The sequence below is a fragment of the Musca autumnalis genome, unplaced genomic scaffold (assembly GCF_047663935.1).
Source record: "Musca autumnalis isolate F117 unplaced genomic scaffold, ASM4766393v1 scaffold_1, whole genome shotgun sequence".
Classification (NCBI taxonomy): Eukaryota; Metazoa; Arthropoda; class Insecta; order Diptera; family Muscidae; genus Musca; species Musca autumnalis.
This window is the reverse complement of record NW_027411644.1, coordinates 86,106,704-86,131,827: the sequence shown is the minus strand read 5'-3', so window position 1 is coordinate 86,131,827 and position 25,124 is coordinate 86,106,704. Positions and strand designations below refer to the sequence as shown.

The following is a 25,124-nucleotide window of genomic DNA, read 5'->3' as shown; positions in this document are numbered from 1 at the left end:
GATATTTTCTACTTTCATTAGTAGGTTTTGCTTTTGATATACCCCTTATAGATGCGGAGATATGAGCTTTGAAATAAAACGTTGACTTTTTCTTCAAATAAGTTTTTTTGCCCATTCCGACCCCTGAATATTATCTGACCATCACCAAAATCAATAGGCTTTCTCCCCTTCGGAACCCTCATCAACACCCAAAATTTGGTGACGATCCGATCAAAAATTGCGACCTGTAACGTGATTACAAAGTTTAGATGAACAGACGGCGGACGGATGGACACACATAGCCAGATCGACTCAGCTCGTCGAAACGTTCATTTTGGTATATTGTTACGGAATTAGATTTAACTAATCTCCGTGTAGACGTTGTTTTATTCCCCGATACGATTTGTACCCAAATAAAACAGGGTTCGTTTTAGATTACGTTTCTACAATGCTTTATTTACTTTATTACACTTCTTCGTAACCGACTTTAATTACTAAGCACGCAGCTTGTCTCTAGTTAGCACGCAGCTATTCTTTTACCGATCTGTTCAGTTCAACGCTTAAAACACAACTTAACTCCGTCCTTGCCAGTTCCCCTGTATTTATATTCCCACTAGTCTCCCTGTTCGAGAAATATCTAGAGCATATGGCAACACCTCGAATCTGTGCAGCGAACACACAGACGCACATTCGCACTAAGCGAACAACCATACTCACATACATACATGTGGGGAATACAATTGGACGACAAGCACAGTAATAACGTAATTACAACAACAAACAAGTGCAAAGAAGTAACAAACTAAACAATAATTACATGATTATGGCAAAACAAAATAAAAGCACATTAATGAAAGGTAAAGTAACATCTAGAATAATGAAGAGAGTTCTACATGGTAGTTGTTGTTGCTTAAATAAAGTAACTGCGTAATAAAAACTTTACGTTACAATTCAAATATTTAAATTAACGGAAATTAAACTAAACTAACTTAAACCTATCAGTTACATTCGTAACAATATATTAGTATGGGTCTACGACCATTATTTTGATGCGTTACAAACTTTTTGGCCAAAACCAACTTATAATACCCTCCCCACAATAGTGTACAGAGGGTATAAATAGCGGTTGAAATTCAGATATTTTATTTTTAATTCAGAAATTCTATTTGTAATTCAGAAATGCTATTTGAAATTCAGATATTTTATTTGTAATTCGGATTTTTTTCTATTTGAAATTCAGAAATTGCGTTTGAAATTCAGATATTCCATTTAAAATTCAGAATATATCATTTGAATTTCAGAATTTTCATTTGAAATTCAGAATATTTCAATTGAAATTCAGAATTACTTCATAACGTTAGCATAACTCTCTGTTGATGTAAATAAACCACATCACATTTAAATTACTTTCATAAATTTATTATTTTCTGAAAAAATAATTGATGGGTTCTGAATTTCATATGTAATATTCAGAATTTCAAATGAAATATTCTGAATATCAAATGTAATTTCTGAATATCAAATGGAATATCTGAATTACAAATAAAATATCTGAACTTCAAATAGAATTTCTGAATTACAAATAAAATATCTGAATTTCAAATGAAAATTTTGAATTAGAAATAAATATCTGAATTTCAAAGGGAATTTCTGAATTACAACAGCCATTTCTGAATGAAAATGGGCCTATATGTCATATATATTTTCACTGTACTATATCCATAGACCTCCCCTCCTTTTAACATACAATATCAAGAGCCCATGGTTTATACCGGAGGAGTAATTTAAGTTTAGACTACTAAAATACGTAATTTTACAAAGTCCGATTAAAATTTCAACATTTTCCAAGTATATGTTCAAGACATTAGGAGCGTTGGCGTTTTGGATTTGGGATGATTTTTCAAAATAATCAGGCTTAATCCCATAGTCGTTGTTTTAATATTTTATTAAAAAACAATTTATTAGCCAATGGGTAAGGCAGGGAAGATTAATAGTTTCAGATCTCGCCACAGATCTTCATCAGTTCCCTTGTTTTCTTGTTTTCAACAAGAACCTGTTTATACCCAAGTGTACACAAGTGTCCAAAGAAACACTCTGATCGAGAATTTCTTTGGAAAACCTAAACTCGAGCAACTTCACTTCCTGCCTTACCCCTTGGAAAAACATCGCCAATTTTTCCCACTAATAAATTAAATTTTACTTTAATAAAATATTAAAACAACGACTATGGGATTAAGCCTGACTATTTTGAAAAGCAAAATAGAAGTCGTCGTTCCAAATAAAAAACCCTCCTAATTGTGTTACCGTGCACCGTCAAATGTGTGGTTTATTGCTGTTAATGGGCAATACCAACAAATTAGTTATGTGTTTTTCGTTGGAACTCAACGAACGCATAGCAGTGGGAAAGATTTGGTTTTGTTTGCAAGAGATGCTGCTCGAGTGTAGGTAGTGCCAAAGAAATGCTTGATCAGAGAGTTTCTTTGGACGCTTATCTATTTGAGCGAGAAATTGACACTTGGGTATAAAAAGTATCTTGTTGAAAAACAAGAAACAAGGGAACTGATGAAGATCTGTGGCGAGATCTGAAACTATAGTCTTCCCTGCCTTACCCCTTGGTAAACATTGCCAATTTTCCCCACTAATAAATTAAAGTTATTTTAATAAAATATTAAAACAACGACTATGGGCTTAAGCCTGAAAGTAAAATATTCAGCACAAATATTGAAAAAAAAAACTATTTAAATCGAAAGCACAACATCTTCTGAAAGAATTCATAACGAAAACCCATTAATAAAATTTTTCTAATGTCCAAGGAAAAGGAAAGGTAATCTGGACCAAATCGTAAACATGGCCTTAAGCTATATATTATGGTGCAATATTTACGACAGCTGGCGATGGTAGTGTTGCTACCTTAGTTCTAAGTAAATATTTTAAGACTATTTCTTGACATGATTTTTGCGATTTTATCTTCCTGAAGATGCAATTCAAAGAATTGCGAAATATCGAATAAGACAGATAACACTGTGATACAAAAGTGGACAAAATTTTTTTGCAGGTTTTCTGATGCACAAATTCGGTTTTGTGGGAGTCCATAGAAGACGAAAATACCTTTGGTTTCTTTGGGTCACTTCGGGTTTTGATTTTATAACGGTAAATGTATTGAAAAATGGGCTTTCTTGAGTTTTCAAATTTAAACGGGCATTACTTCTTTTTTCCACATTCGATTTGCATTGCAAAATAAATATTGAACAAAACAAAAAACATTATATTTTTGAAAATTATGAGAAATTCAATTACAGTTTTTTGTGGGCTTTTTCAGACCTAAACCAATATAACTTAGCCATTTGTTAACCGATTTAAAACAATGATAGCTTATTCAAAAGATATTATTCACCCCTTTAAAAGGAAGAAGGATCAAAAGAAATCCGTTATGGCAAAAATAAGATATGCCCGTTTAAATTTGAAAATATAATATTTTACCTAGATACATAAGTAGTTTATTCTGAGTTTTGTAGTGAAGCTTTGTGTAGAATTTTTCTTCTTTTGGTGCTATTTGTCTAGTTTCAAATAGTCGAGGTATTTTTGGCCAACATTTTACAATATTAATGTTTGGGTGCCACCGTGGTGCAATGGTAATCACGCCCGCCTTGCGCGCTGAAAGACGCGGGTTCGATTCCCCGGCCAGGCAACATCAAACATTTTTCAGCAGTGGCAAAATACCCCTCAGTAATATTGGCGACATTTCCTGAGTATTTCAGCCATTTCTCTACAAAGTGGTGTCTTAAGACACGCCGTTAGGACTCGGCGATAAACTGTAGGTCCCATATCATTGAGCAAATATGAAGCGGGGTGCACTCATTGATATAAGAGAGGTCTCCCTTGTCCCTTTAGGGATGTTTGTGGAACAATTATAGTTATTAATGTTTGGCTTCAAAAACTGTCATTTTTGTCATAAAACGGGCCAACAAAATATGACAAATAAAATTGATCGATTAATTTTTAGATTCTGATGTCCTTTCTAGATTTTTATAGAATCATCTAATACTTAAGATTTTATCTAATTTTATGACATTTGCGAGAAGACCAGTAGGTCTTCTGACAGAAGACTTGTAGAACTTGTACAGAAGACGTTAAATGCCTAATTATAATTCGAATATTTGCTTACAAAAAATGAAAGCATCATTTGGGCCATAAAATATTCTGATCGTTTATTTTGTAAAAAATAGAGATAAAAAGATTTTACTTCAAAGGATAGTAGATATCCTGTGAATCGCCCTCAAACTTAGTATAATATACCGTTTGCTTGATTGTTTTCTTATATTTATACCCTCCACCATAATATGGAGGGTATAATTAAATTTGTCTTTCCGTTTGTAACACATCGAAATATTCATCGGAGACCCTATAAAGTATATATATTCTTGATCAGGGTAAAGTTATAAGACGATATAAACATGTCCTTTTGTCCGTCCGTCCGTCTGTTGAAATCAAGATACATCTCGCAATTTTTAAAATAGAGCTTTGTAATTCGGTGCAAAAGTATCTATTACTCCTGGAATGTTTGGTATTGTAAATGGGCTATATCGGTCCACGTTTTGATATCTCCAGATTTTTTGTATTTTGAAGGTTTTAGCTTCATTAACACACCGAAATTTGGTACTTAACCTTCGTTTGGGGTATAAAACTTTCCCCCAAAATTTTGTCGGTATAGATCCACGCCTTCATATAGCCCCCCATAGAACGGTACCTCCCGATTTTCGGTATTTGAAGGGTTGTGGCCTCAATATTCCACCGAAATGGTTGAAATTTTTTATTTGGTCTTCATTTGGGATATAAAAACTGTCCATATGAAATTTGTGGGTATAGCTCCCACGCCTTTATGTAGCCCCCATAGAACGGTACCTCCCGATTTTCGTAATCCTGAAGGTTGTGACGTCAATATCCCACCGAAATGACTGAAACATGTTATTTAGTCTTCCTTGGGGGTTATACAATATTCTAAAAAGAATTACGTCTTTCCTATATCCCGAACTTAACGCCGTTCTTACTTGTTTTCTTTTAAAATCCATAACGATTTTTTTGAAAAAAATGGTGTCCTGTATGCCTATTCTGTAACTTTTATCGATTGAAAAGTTGTTAAAATGTCTTTTGTTTTTGTAACAACTACAAAACAAACAAATGAAATTGTTGTAAAATAAAACAATGAGTAAAGTTGTTAAAAAGTTACATAATAGGCCCCTGAATATAATGTTATATTTCTAGAAAAAGAATTTGCTCGAGTCGGAGTCGAGTTATTTTTTTCGACTCCGACTCTGACCCCGACTCCAGCAAATTGCTCGACTCCGACTCCGACTTCGAAACCCTGGTTTCATGTTAGTTTCATGCATCCCCTAGAAAAATGAACGAAACAAATGTCATTAAAAAATATTTTGTGTTTTGTTGACAAATTTGATATAGATATTTATTTCATTAGCTGTGTCTTTTACGTGATAATTAGTAATAATTATTACTAATGTTGCAGATTTTGACAGTTGTATAAGGAAAAGTTGCTGAAACAAATGTTTCAGCAACATTTAGTAAGTAAAAAGACACCCCTAATGTTATATATGCCTGTCTGCGTACTCGATAATTTGTAATAATTATTACTATTGTTTCTAAAATTGACAGTTGTTCAATGGAAAAGTTGCTGAAAAAGTGTTTTCGGCAACATTTAGTAAGTACGAAGACAAACCTAATGTAAATAAATACTTAATTTCTTCGACGACTTATAGTAAAATTTAACCGGAGAATATTTTTGTCTTCGACGTCATCCATCTACAATGATGTTTGTTGTGCAACTTGGCATAAGCATAGATAAAGTACAGCATTAACCCAAAACACGTGTTTTTGATTTTTATAGCTTCTTGGCACAAATAGGTGAAACTTCCTCAACGCATTAATGGTACTTCCCGACGTAAACTATCAAGACGCCGATACACGTATCTTCTATTCTCGGTCCTCTTTCATTATCTGCCGATGTTATCTGCAATTATTCTTTGTGTGTTGTACAGTTATGATTGCAATCATGATTTCAAATTTCAAATTATATTAAATATAACACTCTTCATACACATAAGTACGGATTTCCAAACCTCTCGCAATCCTACACTCCAACAGTAATCTTAATTCAAAATTTCAGGTTTTCAGCTCAATCCGTTCACACAAATTTAAGTTGTACTAAACTTAGTAACATAAGTACGAATTTCCAAAACCATTTCCTTATATCTACACCACTTCCCAAACTAGATTCCTGCACCAAATATCAGATTCTTGCTATACCCATTCAAAATATACAATTGGTACCAAATTTGGTGATTTTTAGTACTTTTCGTACTCTTCTAGTTCGAATTTCCAAAAACCCTTTAGTTCAAATTTCTAACTCTACAACAGTTACCCATTCCAAATTTAGGAATTCGTGCTCATTCCGTTTGCATAATACAAAGAGTACCCTATTTAGTGCCTTTTAGTACTTTTCGTACCGTTCTAGTTCGAATTTCCTAAAACCCAACCTTATTCATCCCTATACCCCAACAACAACCCACACTCATAATTTCTGAGCGAAAATCTGTCAGTCACTCACTTATCACTAAGTTCTGTTATATATTAAGATTTTCGACCGATTAAAGGTATTCGATGCACCAAACTTCTTATATAAGTCCAATTTTTATGAAGTTTAGAATGTGTGACGGAATTTGGTCTAGAATTAAATATGTCAAATTATGTCGAAATTATTTAAAGTGGTGTGGGGTATCATAAATTCGGCCCCGCCCGACTTTGATCCTTTCTTACTGGTTTTGTTATGAGAAACCCTATTCAGGCAGCGTCATTTTTAAACTTGGAGTTGGAAGTAGGACCAGCTGCTAATAGCCACCAGGTAAGACTGCCTACTAACCAACAATCTGAGCTGAAAACTTTAGTTTTTTACCCTTAGCCTTGTGGCTAAAGGCCGGGCTGTCTTATTGACCTTTTAAGGAGTTTCGCTTACAATTTATTGCCATTTTAAGCCGTGTTTAATTTTGGCGGAGAAAATGTTGTAGGTTAATTTTGTCCCATTCGGCACCTTCTTTAGAAATCCCAGTCTTTTTGGCCCTTTACTAACTTTCCTTCCTTATCAGATAAATAAGTAATAATTTCCCAAATCCTTGTCATGTAAGTACAACAACAACAATGCAAATAATTTATTACAAATTATAAATTATCGTAGATAACATAACTCATCATCAGGTCATATATCATTTGAATGACAAAAAATGATACGAAGCGAATCATTTTATAATTGCCTCGTTTTTATTTAAGTGTCATCATTGTGGCGTCGACATCAGGCACTCGGATGCCATGAACCCAGTCAGTCAGCCAGCCAGCAACACCATGAATTGTGCATTGAAAATTCTAGGCATAATAAACATTGGGACTTGGGGTAGTCAATCATATTTATGTATGTATGTATGTGTGGCATGAAACCAGGGAGTCAGTTCGCAACAAATAGTTCCGCCTAATCGCCCCCTTTGTTGTTTATATTTATGTTTGTGTGTATTTGTAAATATGAAGTATGGTGGTGGCCTAGAATTATTATATCTTCTTTATTGTATAAATTTTCAATGATTATCAAATAAATTAAAACTGAAGGCAAAATGCAATTGCTTTACAACAACTGTGTGAGTGTGTGCATATTATATGTATTTGCATATTTAATATATGCACATGTGTGCCTGAGTGTGTGTTTGCGATAATTTATATGTAGATTTTCATGTTTATATTTTCAATGCATAGATAATAAGTATTACAATATTTTAAATCTCATGATAGACACTACTCGGTGAACTACTACTGGGTTGTTTATTTAATGCGACCGAATAGGCAAATAGAGGCAATGGCAAGATGTTGGCATTGGAGAGGAATATTTTATTATGTTTAAATGGAGTGTAAAGAGAACATTTTTGTGGACCGTTTAAAGCAATATCAACACGTTTCCGAAATTTTATGGGCATTTTGAAGTTCAAATATTTATGGAATAATTTTATATAATATTTAGAACACCTTAAAAAATTTAATTGGTTACTACATGGCACAATGGTCTCAAATCTAAATTTTCTGGCCAAAACTATTTCAACGTCTATTTTGTATTGAAATTAATTATTATTTATATTAAATGTGTACAAACAGCAATTCTTACGTTTTATCGACCAAAATTACCAAAAACAGCCAAAATTTGTTGAACAGGGTGGTCCCGTTGTGTGGGGTCTAAACCAAAACATTGACCTATGTCTATAATTTTTGGTACGAAGGATTCATATTTTCCAAGAGGTCGAAATACCAAATGTCAGCCGAATCGGTCATAAAGTGTCGCCAAAATTCACAAAATATCTAAAATCCGGCGGTACTTTTATGTGGGGGCTATGACAAAAAATGGACCTATTTTCAAAAAACTTACACATACTTGTTTTCTACACTCTGAAACCCTTAAATATGAATTTTAAGAAAAATCAGTTGATAGATGTGGGTATTAGGGTTATGACTTTTTGACATTTTTTCTCAAAAATGATTTCCTGTAGCAGGGATGAATGAGCTTTTGCCTAATAATCACTACGCTATCGTTTATTCCATTGAAATATAAAATAAGTTCACGCACAAATCGATTTTAAAAAAATAATTTTTTGAAATAACGTATGAAATGAAAAAAAAAAAATTTTCAAAAATTATTTTTTGTTGCACGAATGAATAAATATAAGCCCACTAATAACTATAATAATGTTTATTTCATTCAAATATTGAAAAAGGTCATACACAAACCACTTTGAAAAAATTTAAAATTTTTTGTTTTTTGTTAAAAATGGTATTTTTAAATAAAAGCGTTTACGACATTTTTACGATTTTCAGAATTGTAGAAAATTAGTGAAAAATAAATGTTATGTCAGTTTAATTATCTCATGTGACTCTAAAGTTTATTTTCAATTGTATATCTGCTTAAAGTGACTTCAAAAAATTGCCCATAATTTTGATAAATTCAAATTTTAAAATCATTTTGTGCGTGAGGTTTTTTCACCGAATCACCTTATAATTACGATTTTATGTAATCTTATGGCAAAACTCATCACGCTATGATACAGGGATATGAGGTTGTAAAAAAATCATAACCCTAGTGGGTATTATCGTTCTATTTCAATTGGATACTACGTACAGTCACAACAGGTATTTACAAAAAATTCTCCCATCTTACAATAGAAAAATCCACTTTATTTTAACTGTGGCAAATTTGAGCAAGAATTTATTTCTCAATTTATTAGTTAAGACCCCCAGCTCTCTTCCAAAATCAATTTGGAGGTGGACAAACTTGGACATTTTTTTAAAAGTTTAAATATATTTTAAAACAAGTGAGCCAAGGCTATAGTCGGGTCGGGGCCGACTATGTGATACCCAACACCACTACCCCTGTTCATAAGCTTTTGACTAATAAAATTCAAAATATTAAAATTGGGATAGCTTAGCGCCTTTGCTCTGAATGTCTTCATTAACACAGGTCAATTTTTTTGAAACATATTTAAGTGCATCGACAGTACAACCCAAATAAAAAATGGAAAAGTGGGATGTATGCCAACCATCAATAGGCTTCTTTCTCTGTTAGACCCCCATCAACCCCCAAAATTTCGTGAAGATCCGATCAAAATTTCGTAGTGTGATTGCACAAAAATGGAAAAAGGGATGCATTACCGACTATTGCGATATCTCCGTTGTTTGACCACCTATGACAACCTACTTCACATCGTTGTAAAGGTGATATTTTCTACTTTCCTTGCCAGGTTTTGCTTTCGATATACCTCCTACAGAAGGGAGATATTAACTTTGAAATAAAACGTTGGTCTTTTTTTCCAAATATTTTTTTTGTCACATTCCGACCCCTGAATGATATCCGACCATTATCAAAAATCAAACGCTTTTTTCCTCTGTGGGACCCCCAATAACACCCAAAATTTCGTGACGATCCAATTAAAATTGCGACCTGTAGCGTGATTACAAGGTTTAGATGGAGAGACGGACAGACGGACGGACGGACGGACTGACGGACGGACACACATAGCCAGATCGACTCAGCTCGTCGAGACATTCATTTTGGTATATATAAGTATGGGTCTACGACCATTATTTCGATGCGATACAAACTTTTTGGCCAAAACCAACTTATAATACCCTCCCCACATAGTGGTGTAGGGTATACATATTTGTAAAAAATAATTTTCAATATACATACAAAAAGAGATTTTAATACTCTAGTTTTACAAAATTTTTAGTTCTTTTTTTATTATTATGAAAGTACTCACCACCAGCTTCCCGGTTTATTATAACTTTGGTCTCAGTTCTCTATATTTATGCAGTGACACAACACAACAAAAAGTGTCTATTTTACACCATTTTTTTGTTTTTTATACCCTACACCACTATGTGGTAAGGGGTATTATGTGTTAGTGCATTTGTATGTAACATACAAAAGGAAGCGAGATAGACCCATAGTTCCTTCTAGGGATATACATAGAATCACTTTCTGAGTCGATTTATGCATGTCCGTCCGTCCGTCCGTCCGTCCGTTCGCAACATACAGGTCGCATTTGTTGACCGATTTCGCTGAAAATTGGGGAATACCATTTTTTTAGCCGTCGGAAGATCAAGTTCGAAGGTGGGCTATATCGGTCCAAGTTTTGGTATAGCCCCCATATAACGGTACCTCCCGATTTAAGGTATTTTAAGGATCTTAGCCGCATTTGTTGCCCAAACCAGCTGAAATTTTACATTTGAGGTTCCCAATGGCCGCGAAATTGCTCCACTAAAAATTGTCAAGATAGGTCCACGGTTCGGTATAGTCCCCATATAACGATACCTTCCGATTTAAGGTATTTTATGGATCTTAGCCACATTTTTTGCCCAAACCAGCTGAAATTTTACATTTGAGGTTCTCAATGGCCGCGAAATTGCTCCACTAAAAATTGTCAAGATAGGTCCACGGTTTGGAATAGCCGCCATATAGCGGTACCTCCCGATTTTCGGTATTTTGAGGATTTTTGCTAAATTTTTGATAGAACTACCTGTAATTTGACAGTTGAGGTTCCTAATAATCACAAAACATCTCCACCAAATAATGTCAACATAGGTCCATCATTAGGTGTAGCCCCCATACACCGGGACGCCCGATTTTCGGTATTTTGTGGATTTTAACTACATTTTTGACCGAACTAACTGTAATTTCACGTTTGGGGTTTCCAGTGGTCACAAAATATCTTCACTAAAAACCGTCAACATAGGTCCATGTTTTGGTATAGCCCCTTATTTAACTGTACCTCGCGATTTTCACTTTGATATATCCCCATATAAGGTTCCCTACCCATTGAATACATTTTTTATGCTTTTTAACTTATTTAGGTATCAGTGGTCACAAAATATCTCCGCCTAAAATTGTGGACAGGAAAGAATAAATTTATTAAATTTAGAATATTTTATGGTGGAGGGTATAAAAAGTTCGGCCCGGCCGAACTTAACGCTTTTTTACTTGTTTTTTTTTTTTTTTTTTTTTTTTTTTTTTTAATTAAGTGCCGACTTTGACACTGCTCCAACTATCGGCATCTATCGGTAATTACAAAAACTAATTATTTTCAGATGACTTTATGTGCTTCTTATTATTCTGTGCACAAAAAAAAAAAAATCGGATCTTCAAAAATAGGGTTTTGGCCAAAAAAATATTTTTATTTTTCAATATAATCTCCTGAAACTTCAATACACTTAGTCCAACGCTTTTCTAAAAATTCTATCCCTTGATTAAAATAGTTTTCCTCAAGGTTTTTAAAATAGTGGTTTACAACTGTAATTGCATCTTCATTTGAGGTAAAACGCTTGCCAGCAAGGAATTTTTTAGATTTGGGAACAAGTAAAAGTCACTGGGAGCTAAATCAGGAGAATAAGGTGGGTGGTCAAGCAACTCGTACTTTAATTCGTTGATTTTAGCCATTGTTAAAACACTCTTGTGCGCTGGTGTCTTGATGAAAAATTATTTTTTTGTGTTGTAAGCCAGGACGTTTTTCTCGAATTTGTACATTTAATTGATCCAAAAGGTTGCAATAGTACTCTGAATTTATTGTTTAACCCTTTTGCAGATAGTCAATCAATAAAATACCTTTGAAGTCCCAAAAAACCGTTGCCATAACCTTACCAGCCGATTGAATTGTTTTTGCCTTCTTTGGGGCACTTCCTCCAGCTTCAGTCCATTGTTTGGATTGTTCTTTTGCTTAAAACGATCCAAACAAGCTTGAGAAATGTTCATTCTTATGCGTTTTTGTTAACAAATGCGGCACCCAAATGCGGTGAAGTAGGGGATGAATGATACCAAGCAACGGTCTTGACCGGCTTTAACTTGGCAAAGCCCAGGATTTATCTTGGTCCCTCTTTCATCTCAAGTGGACACTGACCTCCCCGTGGTGTCACCTGGGGAACTGCCTTTAACACCCGTTAAAGGTAGTGAACTAACATGTGCCGCGCGTTCACCCATAAGAACGTTAAAAACTTGGGTTTGCGCGTCGGGTTAGTAACCCTCCCCTAAAAAAACATCCTACTATGAAAAAACGAAAGAAAAGAAAAACAAACCCCTCTAAAGTTGACGAACCCCGCAAACGTTTTAAGGACCATGATCTGCGAATCTGCACCTGGAATGTTCGCACTCTTTATAGAGAAGGTGCAGTCTTCGCATTGGCAGACGTACTTGAAAAGTACAAGGCCGATATTACTGCCATACAGGAAATACGATGGATTGGGAAAGGCGTCACAACAACACCTAAAGGTGACGCACTGTATTATAGCTGTCATGACGTAAAGCATGAGTTTGGTTGCGGATTCGTAGATAGTCGGAGACTAAAACATCTGGTATCCAGCTTCACCCCAGTGAATGAAAGACTTGCTGCAATTCGAATAAAAGCTAAATTCTTCAACATCAGCTTTATTTGTGCTCATGCTCCCACTGAAGAAAAGGACGAACAGACCAAAGATATATTTTACGAGCGCTTAGAAGAAACATATGACCGTTGCCCTGCCCATGACATTAAAATCATTCTAGGCGATTTTAATGCCAAAATTGGAAAGGAGAATATCTTTGGCCCAACAGTCGGGAAATTCAGTCTCCACAGTGAAACATCTGACAATAGTATGAGGCTGATAGACTTTGCAGCTGCAAAAAACATGGTAGTTAGCAGTACCAGATTTAATCATCTCGATATTCATAAGGGCACCTGGCTGTCTCCAGATCAAAGAACAAGTAATCAAATTGATCATGTTGTAATAGATGGAAGACACCCATCTTGCAGAAAGCTTTTTCATCTGTAGTCTTCATGCAAAATTAAATGGACTCGATCATTTGAGATGCCCATGATATTAGCAATTTCACGCACTTTTATTCGTCGATCATTTAATACCATATCATGCACTTTGGCTACAATTTCTGTTGTTGTTGCTGTTTTTGGACGTCCACTACGTGGTTCATCTTCAATGCTTGTATGAACACGTTTAAATTCAGCAACCCAATTTTTTACTGTTGCATATGAAGGAGCACTTTCACCTAACACATTCACCATATCATTATGAATTTGTTGTCCCGATAAACTTTGTTATGTAAATATTTAATGACAGCACGCATTTCTAATTTTTCCATTGTAAAAAAATTGCGGATGCGTCTTTTTTGAACACCTGTTTCTATATGAAGGAGATGCCAGATCGAAACAAAATTTAACATGTGTTCATAACAGAGATGGAAGTTTCCAAAACACTTAACTTTTTCTGTTTATACCGCGCTTTTTGTGCTAGACTAAGAAGTTTCCGAACTGCCCTCGTACATGGTAACATATCAGAGATATAGAACATACATATATACGCCATCATTACTGGAAACGTAAGGTATTATTTTGCGTATTTTATAATGACCAATCGGGGCTTTTTCGCTACATATTATTAAAACAAGTTAGAGAGCATCAGTCAGGTGTGCCGACGGAGATATACCCTCAGCCTCGGACACAAAGAAAGTGAGTAAACTCAATACTTACTACGTCTCTATTGGTTTTGTTTTTTGAATTGTGAGCCAATATCCCAAGAAGAATGGACTTTTACGCCCAAAAAAATTGTACCGTCGTAAAAAGGGGCACAAAGAACAAAAAAAAAAAAAAAAAAAAAAAAAAATGCAAACAAGTAAAAACGGCGTTAAGTTCGGCCCGGTATTTCGGTATTGAAGTAAAACTGAACAATTACTTTTCTTTCGTTTATGAAGAAGACTAAATACCAAATTCCAGCAATTTCGGTAAAAAAATGTGGCTAAATTTCCAAATACCAATTTCCAAATTTCCGGGAGGGAAATATTGTGGTCACAACCTTCAAAATTCCGAAAATTGGGATGTACCATTCTATGGGGGCTATATGAAGGTGGGGACTTTATCTACAAATTTAGAAGAGAAAGTGGAATACCCAAAATGAAAACTAAATACCAAATTTCAGCCATTTCGGTTGTATATTCAAGCCACAACCTTCAAAATACCAAAAATCGGGAGGTACATAGCTATGGAGGCAATATGAAGGCGTGGACCTATACCCACAAATTTCAGGTGGGAAGTTTTGCACGCCCAACGAAGACTAAGTACCAAATTTCAGCCATTTCGGAAGAATATTGAGGCCACAAAAATCGGGTGGTACCGTTCTATGGGGGCTATATCAAAACGTGGACCGATATAGTCTATTTGCAATACCAAACATCTTAGGAGTAGTAGAAACGTCTACACCAAATTACAAAGCTCTATCTTAAAAATTCCGAGCATGGACATGGTTTTATCGACTTAGAATTTTAGCCTGATCAAGAATATATATACTTTATAGGGTCTCCGATGAATATTTCGATGTGTTACCAACGGACTGACAAATTTAATTATACCCTCCATATTACGGTTGAGGGTATAAAAAAATGAAACAATCCGAGACGAGTCCTTAAACGGGGAGGCAGCCGAAGGAGTGTTCCGATGTAGTCCATATTCCGACGTATATACGATGTACAAAAGTAACACCAAACCGGTTTCTCCTTTCGAGTGTTATCTTAGGCACTAATCAGTTTAGTTGGCGTCGTCTCAGTAGGTATGCCGAAAAAAATTGCGCCGTCGTAAAAGGGGCGGCAAGGCGAACGTGTTTCGCGGTCAAAACGCACATTTTTAGGTTTTCAAGTCCTATCGAGATGAGACTAAAGAGAATGTTGTAGAGGATTTTCAGCACTATAACATTTTTATACCCTCAGCATTTATGCTAACGGGGCTATATACACTTTCATACGGGCAAAATGTGCCTCATGGACGAAATCCGTTTCAGACAATTTAGAGTCGATTAGCACTGTCCGTCTTCCTGTCTGTCTGTTCGGCTGGCTGGAGCGTACGATAGCTCTCGAACGGATCAACCGATTATGTCCAAAATTTGGCTTTCGTAATATTTTGTTCAAACTTAGTTTAAGTTCAAAGATGGGTTATATGGGTCCACTCCTTCCAGTACCTCCCCCACAAAAGTTCGAAATTGTTCGGAAAATTTTTGCGCACAATAACTCCTGAAGAGAGTAAATGATTTGGTCCATACTTTGCATATCGTAAAAATTCTACCAGACTTAGATGAGGTTCATATATGAACTCAATCGGTCCACTCCTTTGGGTACTTCCCACACAAAATTTCGGAAAAGTGCGGTTTAGGAGCTGCTCTCGATTCGCTTTGATTTTTGCTGTAGCAACTTGTATTCACTGCTCCCCATACGACGGTACAAGTTTTATCAGGGGCAAGTCCATACTTCCCGAGAAAATAGCCTAAAAGGTCCAAAAAATCCATAACACCGTGTCTAGTGGTTGGAGCTGAAGATAACTCTCAAACGGATCTGCCGATTCGGTCCAAAATTTGGCCTTGGTAATATTTTGTCCAAACTTAGTTTAAGTTCGAAGGTAAGCCAAAAGTTCAAAAATGTTCGTAAAAATTGTGCGCACCATAACTCTTGAATGGAGTGACCGATTTGGTCCATACTTTACACATCCTAATATATCTACCAGATATAGATCAGGTCTGAATATGAAATATATTTGTCCACTCCCTCGGGTACCTCCCACACAAAATCACTTGATTTCTGTTGAAGCATCTTGCATACGCTGCCTCCTTTAGGTCGGCAAGAGTTTTTTCATAGGCAAGTCCATACTTCTTGAGAAAAGAGCCTGAAAGGTGCAAAAAACCCGTATGACACCGTGTGTAGTTATTGGAGCGCAAGATAACTCTCGAACGGATCAACCGATTTGGTCCAAAATTTGGTGTTCGTCATATTTTGTCCAAACTTAGTTTCAGTTGGAAGATGGGCAATATCGGTATTTCCCCCAATATTTACAAAATTCCACTAAAATGGTATGCATGATATATCTTGAACGGGGCAACCAATTTAGTCCAAACTTTTGATCTCCTATTATTTTGTCCAAAATTAGTTTAACTTCTAAAATGGTTCATATCGGTCCTCTCCTAAGGGTACCTCCCCCACAAAAGTTCAACATTTACGTCTAAGAGCAGTTTAGGGTCCCGTTTACAGGGAGATTATGTTTTCCGTGGACAAGTATATGCTTCCTAGCATACTGATCCTAAAGTTATACTATGACCCACTAAAGTGACTAGCGGGCGCTATTCAATTTTCAAAAATTGTAAATCCTCCGAAAATATTATAAAGGTCAATCTTCTGGTGGTTTCCAAGCCATAGCGTGAAAATCTTAAGAAACACTAAAAATATTAACTTTGACTGCGATTTATTTGAAAATCCCTGCGGCGATTTTTTTGTTTTTTGATTTTCCTCATCTATGAACTTCATTTAAAGTAATTTAAGGCGCACCGTGTACAATAAGTTTATTTGTTCCTTAAAGAAATTTTGACTTGTGGAAAGCTAATTCCCAGGGGTAGTGGTGTAGGGTATCACATGGTTGGCCCCGTCCGACTATAGCCTTGGCTTACTTGTTTGTATTATGTATACTAGGCAATAAATCTGTTATCTGAGCTTGTACATCAACATAATTGGCATCTATGGAAAGGTCGAGGGATCGTCTTTCAAAAATAACTCACGTGGGCGGAATGTGTCTACCAGGAATAAAGACATAAGACATATATTAAAATTTTTTTCAATTTCCACGCAAAAGTTTCGGTCCATTTCACCCGCTGAAAACTATCTGATCATCACGTAAAATTGCAAGCTTCTTTTAAAATCGGCGCTGATCGGACTAAGATTGTGACCTACAGAGCAGATACAAATTTGGATCAAATTGTTGTTTTTGGTCCATTTTACCCCCTAAATATTTCACGATCGTCACGATCTATTCTGATGTGAAACCGACCACAATAAAAAATTTCGTAACGATCGGTCCATAATTGCGGCATGGAGTTTGATTACAACTTATAATGGATAGACGGACAAACGGACGGACGGAGGGACATACATCGCTATATCACTTCATCTCTTCGAGATTTAAAAAACGGTATATAACATTGGGCGTCTACGACGAATATTTCATGTAACACGAATTTCTAGCATAACAAACTTATAATAGCCTTCACACATTGTGGGGTATGGTATAATAAAACAAGCAAGCCAAGGCTACAGTCGGACGGGGCCGACCATGTGCAAATAAACTTATTGTAAGAAATAACTTTGTGGATTCTGGTACCGTATCACACCAAGCTTAAATAAGAATTATAATAATTGTTTCACAAACATCCCAAAAGGAATAGGGGAGACTTCTCTCATATCAATGAGTGAGTGTACCCCGATCCATATTCGCTCAATTATGTGGGACCCACAGCTTAGCTCCAAATCCAAATGGCATGTTCTAAGACACCACTTGTAGAGAAGTTTTACATGGCTGAAATATTCAGAAAATGTCGCCAACATTACTGAAGGTTATTTTGCCACCACTGAAAATTTGAAGTTGCCTGGCTGGGAAATCGTTTTTTAAACCAATCCAATTGGACAATTAATACACTAGGGCACCATGTAACTTGCAATAATGCAAAAACTGGGAATGGGAACATATGTTTCTCTACACAAAACCCATTACATATTAGGCCCGTTATCTAGCAGACACGTTATTGCAATATGCATCAGGGGGAAAGGTCAGTATTTTTTTCCATATGTAGGCTTCTTTGTAGGCTTTGTAGGCTTGCCGGTATATGCCCTCCAAGAAATAAAATATAGACCAAAAATATATTTTTTGTTTATTTGTTATTGTCTTTTTAAGACGAAGGCCATTATTTATGAAAGTTTTAATTAATTAATTGGATTAATCGAGCTAACATGGCCTAAGGAGTTTTGTATTGAAAAATGAATTCTAGGGAAATATATTTTTTTATTTTTCATACGAAAGTAATGAAATGGACCATTACCTCTCCCTCTAAATAATATCAGATCATCGTCCAAAATTGTAGGCATCTTCTTCTACATAATATAATTGCGACCTCTAGCGTGCTTAAACAAATAACAGGGTATATTAGGCTGTAACTCTGTTATCTTATCATGTACGCCAACACAATTAACATCAATAGAAAGGTCAAGCGTTCCTCTTTCTGGAATAAAGATATAAGCTGGATATTAACAATTTTCACACAAAAGTTGTGGTCCATTTTACCCTCTAAATATTATCTGGTCGCCATCTCAAATTGTAAGCTTCTTCTTTGTCATATACTCTTATCTTACTTAAAATTTCGCGTTGAAGGACTTTTATTGCGACCAACAGAGCCGCTACAAAATTGGATAAATATTATGTTTTTGGTCCATTTCACCCGCTAAATATTTCACGATCATCACCAATAAGAATAGGGATCTATTCTGATCTGAACCCGACCTCCATACAAAATTTCGTGACGATCGGTCCATAATTGCGGCCTGGAGTTTGATTACAATTTATAATGGACGGATGGACGGACACACATCTCAAAATCGCTTTATCTCGCCGAGATATGAAGATTGTAATACGACATTGGGGGTGTACAACGAATATTTCGCGGTGTTACATGAATTTTTACCAAAACAAACTTATAATACCCTTTCCACATACTGGTGTAGGGTATAACCACATTCTCTATTCCACACCAGAGAAAAGTCCTTGAGACTCTGAAATTTCTGTGTTAAGGTTATCTTGATTTTTGTTTTCATTTTATGTCACCATTCTCGATGGAGTTCGATCTTTTATATCAAGGGTATTGGCATTTGGTTATTTTCCATTTTATCCCACTGTTCCTCTATTTAATGCTACATCTTTTACTCTAAATCAGAAAAACCACTTCTAATTGAATTTATAACATTCACAATGGCTATCTTCTAATATTGTTGGTTGACCCAGATTTTGCTTTCGTTCTATCTTTAACAATATTAGAAAACATATTTTATGGCTATACATGTACTATGTACGAGTATGTATGTATGTATGTATGTATGCATGTATTTCCAATTTTAGCTATCCGCATGCATTTAATTTGTTCTGTAAATGACAATGAATGGTAAAATGGAATTTTTGCTGCTGCTGCTTCTTGTTTTTTTCTCCATTTCCTTGAAATTTATTTCTTTTGAAAAGAAAAAAGCTATAGTTGCAGGACAGCGGACAACGAAGTCCGGTAACAGCTGTGTGAACGTGTTTTCTTGTTTGCCTCTTTATGGTATTTGAATGGTCGTTATTTTTCCGTTCTGGTGTTGAACACAATTGGCCAGTATGTATGTTTTGTGGGAAAAGCTAATGGCTATCAAAAACATTATCGGTTTTAATAAAAACAAGAAGAATATTTTAGGACAAGGTTACCTTAGATATGTACGTTTTGGGTTTAGAATTAGTTAGGTTTATGGTACATGTTTTTAATGACTAAAGGTATTTTGAGTACAGAAACTGAGGAAATCTTATTCATGGTACAGGATTTAGTAAATACCGTGGATTTATGTCGTCAATTTCATTCCATAAATCCTCATAATGGAGGTTAAAACGACAACAAATTCTAATTTAAGCTATTACTGTCTTCATTTGAATTGTGAATGTTTTGACATGAACGAAAACTATTAAAAGATATTTCCTTATAAAGACTTTGGGAACGGTAAAATTTTACCTATCAAAACAAAAATTTTTAGATGATGAATAAAATTCTTATTCTAAGAAATATTGCCAAATTAATTACAATAATTTAATATTTTGACAATGTAATATTTTGTAGATTATGGGCTTACGGGATGGAACGGCCAAGGAACGGTCCTGACCGGCGCTAACATGGCAAAGCCCAGGATTCAACTTGGTTCCTCTCTCATCTCAAGTGGAGACTGACCTCCCAGTGGTGTCACCTGGGGAGCTGCCTTTAACACCCTTAAAGGTAAAAACTTGGATTTGGGCGTCGTGTTAGTAACCCTCCCCAAGAAAAAAAGCAACCTACTATGAAAAAACGAGAGAAAAGAAAAACAAACCCCTCTAAAGTTCACGACCCCCGCAAACGTTTTAAGGACCATGATCTACGAATCTGCACCTGGAATGTTCGCACACTTTATAGAGAATGTGCAGTTAACGCGCTGGCAGATGACTTGAAGGCCGATGTAACTACCATACAGGAAATACGATGGTTTGGGATAGCCGTCAAAACAACACCCAAAGGTGACTCACTGTATTATAGCTGCCATGACACAAATCATGATTTTGGTTCCGGATGTGTAGTTGGTCGGAGGTTAAAACATCTGGTCTACAGCTTCACCCCAGTGAATGAAAGACTTGCTACAATTCCAATAAAAGCAAAATTCTTCAACATTAGCTTTATTTGTGCTCATGCTCCAACCGAAGACAAGGACGAACAGACCAAAGATTTATTCTCCCAAACAAAATTTAAACTTCTCTACCAACAGCGTATCCACGGTTAGATACGTCAGTCGATTACGTAGTATTGCTCAGATACCTCCAACACAAAAACTCAAAATTGTTGCAAATAATGGCCCGAAAGCTCTAAAAATTTTTAAGTGGGAACTCGAAGTGCGTATTCGATTTGGTCCAAGCTGTACACATCGTAATAATTCTTTTAATCGAACATTAGGACAATTTTACTAAATTCTCTCCTATGTTTACGAGCCCGCTCTCCAGCATTATATCAATTCAATCTAGGACCGAAGGAAAGGAATTAAGATTCACATTATGGAAGATTACTATCTCATCAAAGAGGACAACTGATTTGTATTGTGTGTCCTCTAACACCCACCACCCTCTGGTAGAGTTAACTTCCCTCTATTATAGGTGCACTGTGAGGTTTCAACTAATGAGGTTTCTATTCATATAAGATCTTATTTCCAAGTCTAATGATGTTGCTAGTGTTTTTTTGCTGAAAAGAGGAAAGGAGACTGATTCGACTTCAGAGCCTTGGGAATGTGACTTATTGCTCCGCGTGTCAACAATTATTGTTGGCACTATTATACCCGCAATGATATTAAAAACACTGGAAATATTTTGAATTTTCTACTGCAGTACATTGGTTAGTATACGTTATATCGTTGCTCATACGTCATATGGGACAACAGAGGAATTTCATAAATGCTTGCTTTTCATTCTTGCAAAGCGGATTCGTAATGAGATTTTGTTATATGCATATCGCGATACCATATTACGTGATCCCGAATAGTTTATTATTTATACATTGTACATTAAGGTATCCGACAGTATCGAATAGGGAGAGGCGATTCGAACACCTTATAGTGCCCTACCCGTTTATGATTCCTGGAATTGTACTGAGCAAAAAAAAAAAAAAACAAAAACACTAGACCATATGTCAACGGTGAAAATCGAGCATCCCGATTGTGGTCATCAGTCAGTTTTTGACCACAAGGCCAAAACTGCCTGAAGGAGCGTTCCAATGTGTTTGCGATGTACTAAAGAGCTCTTAATTATTGTCTTGGCTATAAAGGTTTGGCTGTTAAATGCCAAAATATCCAAAGAAGTTGATAAAAAAAAACTTTAAAATCGGAAGACTCGATTTTCACCGGTCTAGTGGAATTTTTTCTCAGTACAAACCTACGAATCAGAATCGCGAAGGGTCCAATAAGGTGTTTCTCCTTCCATAAAAATGTCCCCGGCCTACTATAGATATTTTTCAATACTGTATTATAATGCGTATAAGTATTGACGTTATTCATCCGGCATGTTGAACAGTAAATATTAGAGTTGCGTCGTTCATGAACGAACCGGCTCAAAGGAACGATTCCGTGAAAAGAATGAACGGATCCGTATCCAGCTCATTCTTTTATATCGTTCATTTCGATCCCCGATGGACGAGTCATTGCTGCTTACAAAATTAGCAGCATTGGTTTTGCAGTCAAACTCTAAACAAACGCTGCGTTAGCGGAAACAGCACAAATTTCCACACAAAACAAACAATGATTCAGAGAGCTACTCTCGCTCAGTAACTCACCTCATTCAGTAGCACATCTCGGTCATATCTTTCTATTGCATCATTCGTTCATCTGGTTCTTTCATATCAAAACCACCACCACTACGTTCAGAAACAAAACCACCCCCATTAGCACACAAACAAGCAAGAAACAGCCCTGCAAACATTTGCTATCTGTTTCTTGTCCAATGAGTCACTTCAATTAGATTGCACAAACGAATGCGATAGTCGCATTCTTATCCAATAAGATCATGCTCTCGGGAGGAACTGTTCCACTCATTAGATACTTTTTTGAGTGTCTCATTGGACACTGCAGAAAGTTATTAAAACGATAATATGGGTGGTGCAATGGTAAGCATGCTTGCTTTGCAATCTGAATGCCCGGGTTCGATTCCCAGGCCAGTCGACATTTTTTTTTGAATGACAAAATTATTATAAGCTATAAAGCATTAATATAAGCTAAAACATTGATAAAAATAATAATAATAATAAATAATAAAAAGAAAAAAAATATTTTTTCTTTCTTTTTTTATTTGATTTGATTTAATTCTTTTTTATTTTATGTGTTGTTATTATTGTTGACCCATTGGTCATCCTTTGTTTGATTTATTTTTGGCTTTTTGGTTTTTTATTTATAATTCATTATATTTTATATTTTATGCGAGTATGTTTTTAGAATTTTTGTCGCTCATATTAATTTTTTCATTTGAAAAATGTGATGTCGCCTGACCTGGTATTCGAACCCCGGACATTCAGATTGCAAAGCGAGCATGCCTACCATTGCACCACCGTCTCATATAATCATTTGTATACAAATGTCTTATATGTTCAAATTACAACAGTTCTAAAAATAAATGCAAGCTATCTCATTTGTATCCAAATAAACGATGGAAAATAGATAGCCATCATAATGATACAGAATTGTTATTGTTATTTGCCTATCGTATTTTTATCTAAATTTTGACTGAATACGATGCAAATGGGATAACAATGTAATTGTTGTTGTATATTAGACAAATGTCGCATTTTTACAGAAAATTAGACACCAAAAAGATTCTCATTTATAAAATTAGATAAAACTCACTTCCAATTGCTGGCAGGGAGTTGTGTCATTCGTGAACGAACATTTTCAAAAGAACGAGGGAGTCATATGCAGCAGAGAACGAACGACTTCAAAATAATACAGTCAAATGTATTGTTGAACGAAAAAGAGCCAACGAACGAAGTAAACGACCCGGATCTTTTTGGTGAACGGAATGAAAAAGATCGATCCGCTCAATGAACGAGATTGCCCAAGACTAGTAAATATTAGGCCGGGGCGATTTGAAAACCTTAATGGGCCCTTCGCGTTTCTGATTCCTGGGGTTGAACTGAGCAAAAAAGTCTACTGGACCATATATCTACCGTGAAAATCGAGCCTCCCGATTTTGACTTTAAGTTTTTTATTGACGTTTTTTTGATATTTTGGCATATAACAGCCAAACCATTGAGATTTTCGATCCAACACAAAGACAAACATTGTAGCCAAGACAGTAATTGAAAACTCTCTAATACATCGCAAAAGCATTGGAACGCTCCTTCAGACAGTTTTGGCTTTAAGAATGTGCAAACTTTCCGGAAAATGTCGATAAATGACATTGTGCTACAAAACTTGACCCGAAAAATATTCAAGTGTTCTGATGCAAAATTATATCGTGTTGGGATCCATGGACAACGACAATGCCTTTATTTCGTTTGGGTCACTTCGTTTTATTTTTTTATAACGGTAAAAGTAGTGAAAATCTGGGTTTCTTACATTTTCAAATTTCAAAATAAATATTGAACAAAACAAAAAAACATTATATTTTTGAAAATTATGAGAAATTCCTTTATAGGTTTTTTGTGGGGGTTTTCAGACATAAACCACTATAACTTAGCCATTTGTTAACCGATTTAAAACAATAATAGCTTATTAAAAAGACATTATTCACCCTTTTAAAAGGAAGAAGGATCAAAAGAAATCCGTTGTGGAAAAAATAAGATATGCCCGTTTAAGTTTGAAAATGTAAGAGACCCAGATTTTCACTACTTTTACCGTTATAAAAAAATAAAACGAAGTGACCCAAACGAAATAAAGGCATTGTCGTTGTCCATGGATCCCAACACGATATAATTTTGCATCAGAACACTTGAATATTTTTCGGGCAAATTTTGTAGCACAATGTCATTTATCGACATTTTCCGAAAAGTTTGCACAATCTTAAGGCCAAAACTGCCTGAAGGAACGTTCCAATGCTTTGCGATGTATTAGAGAGTTTTCAATTACTGTCTTGGCTACAATGTTTGTCTTTGTGTTGGATCGAAAATCTCAATGGTTTGGCTGTTATATGCCAAAATATCCAAAAAACGTCAATAAAAAACGTAAAGTCAAAATCGGGAGGCTCGATTTTCACGGTAGATATATGGTCCAGTGGACTTTTTTGCTCAGTTCAATCCCAGGAATCAGAAATGCGAAGGGCTAATTAAGGTTTTTTTCCTTCCACACAAATCGCCCCACCCTAGTAAATATATTTAACATATTTTTGTACTCATCTAACAACTTAAGAGCGTTTACAGAGCTTGTTATGATTACCACATTATAGACAAGAAATATTTTGTTAAGAAACAACAAT

At 35.5% G+C, this 25,124-nt stretch overlaps 1 protein-coding gene across 1 annotated transcript in view; it reads right to left on the bottom strand.

The window, feature by feature from the left end:
* The window catches only part of LOC141402476 (uncharacterized), a 248,602-nt gene that overhangs the window by 158,070 nt on the left and 65,408 nt on the right, over positions 1-25,124 (bottom strand). The window lies entirely within an intron of this gene.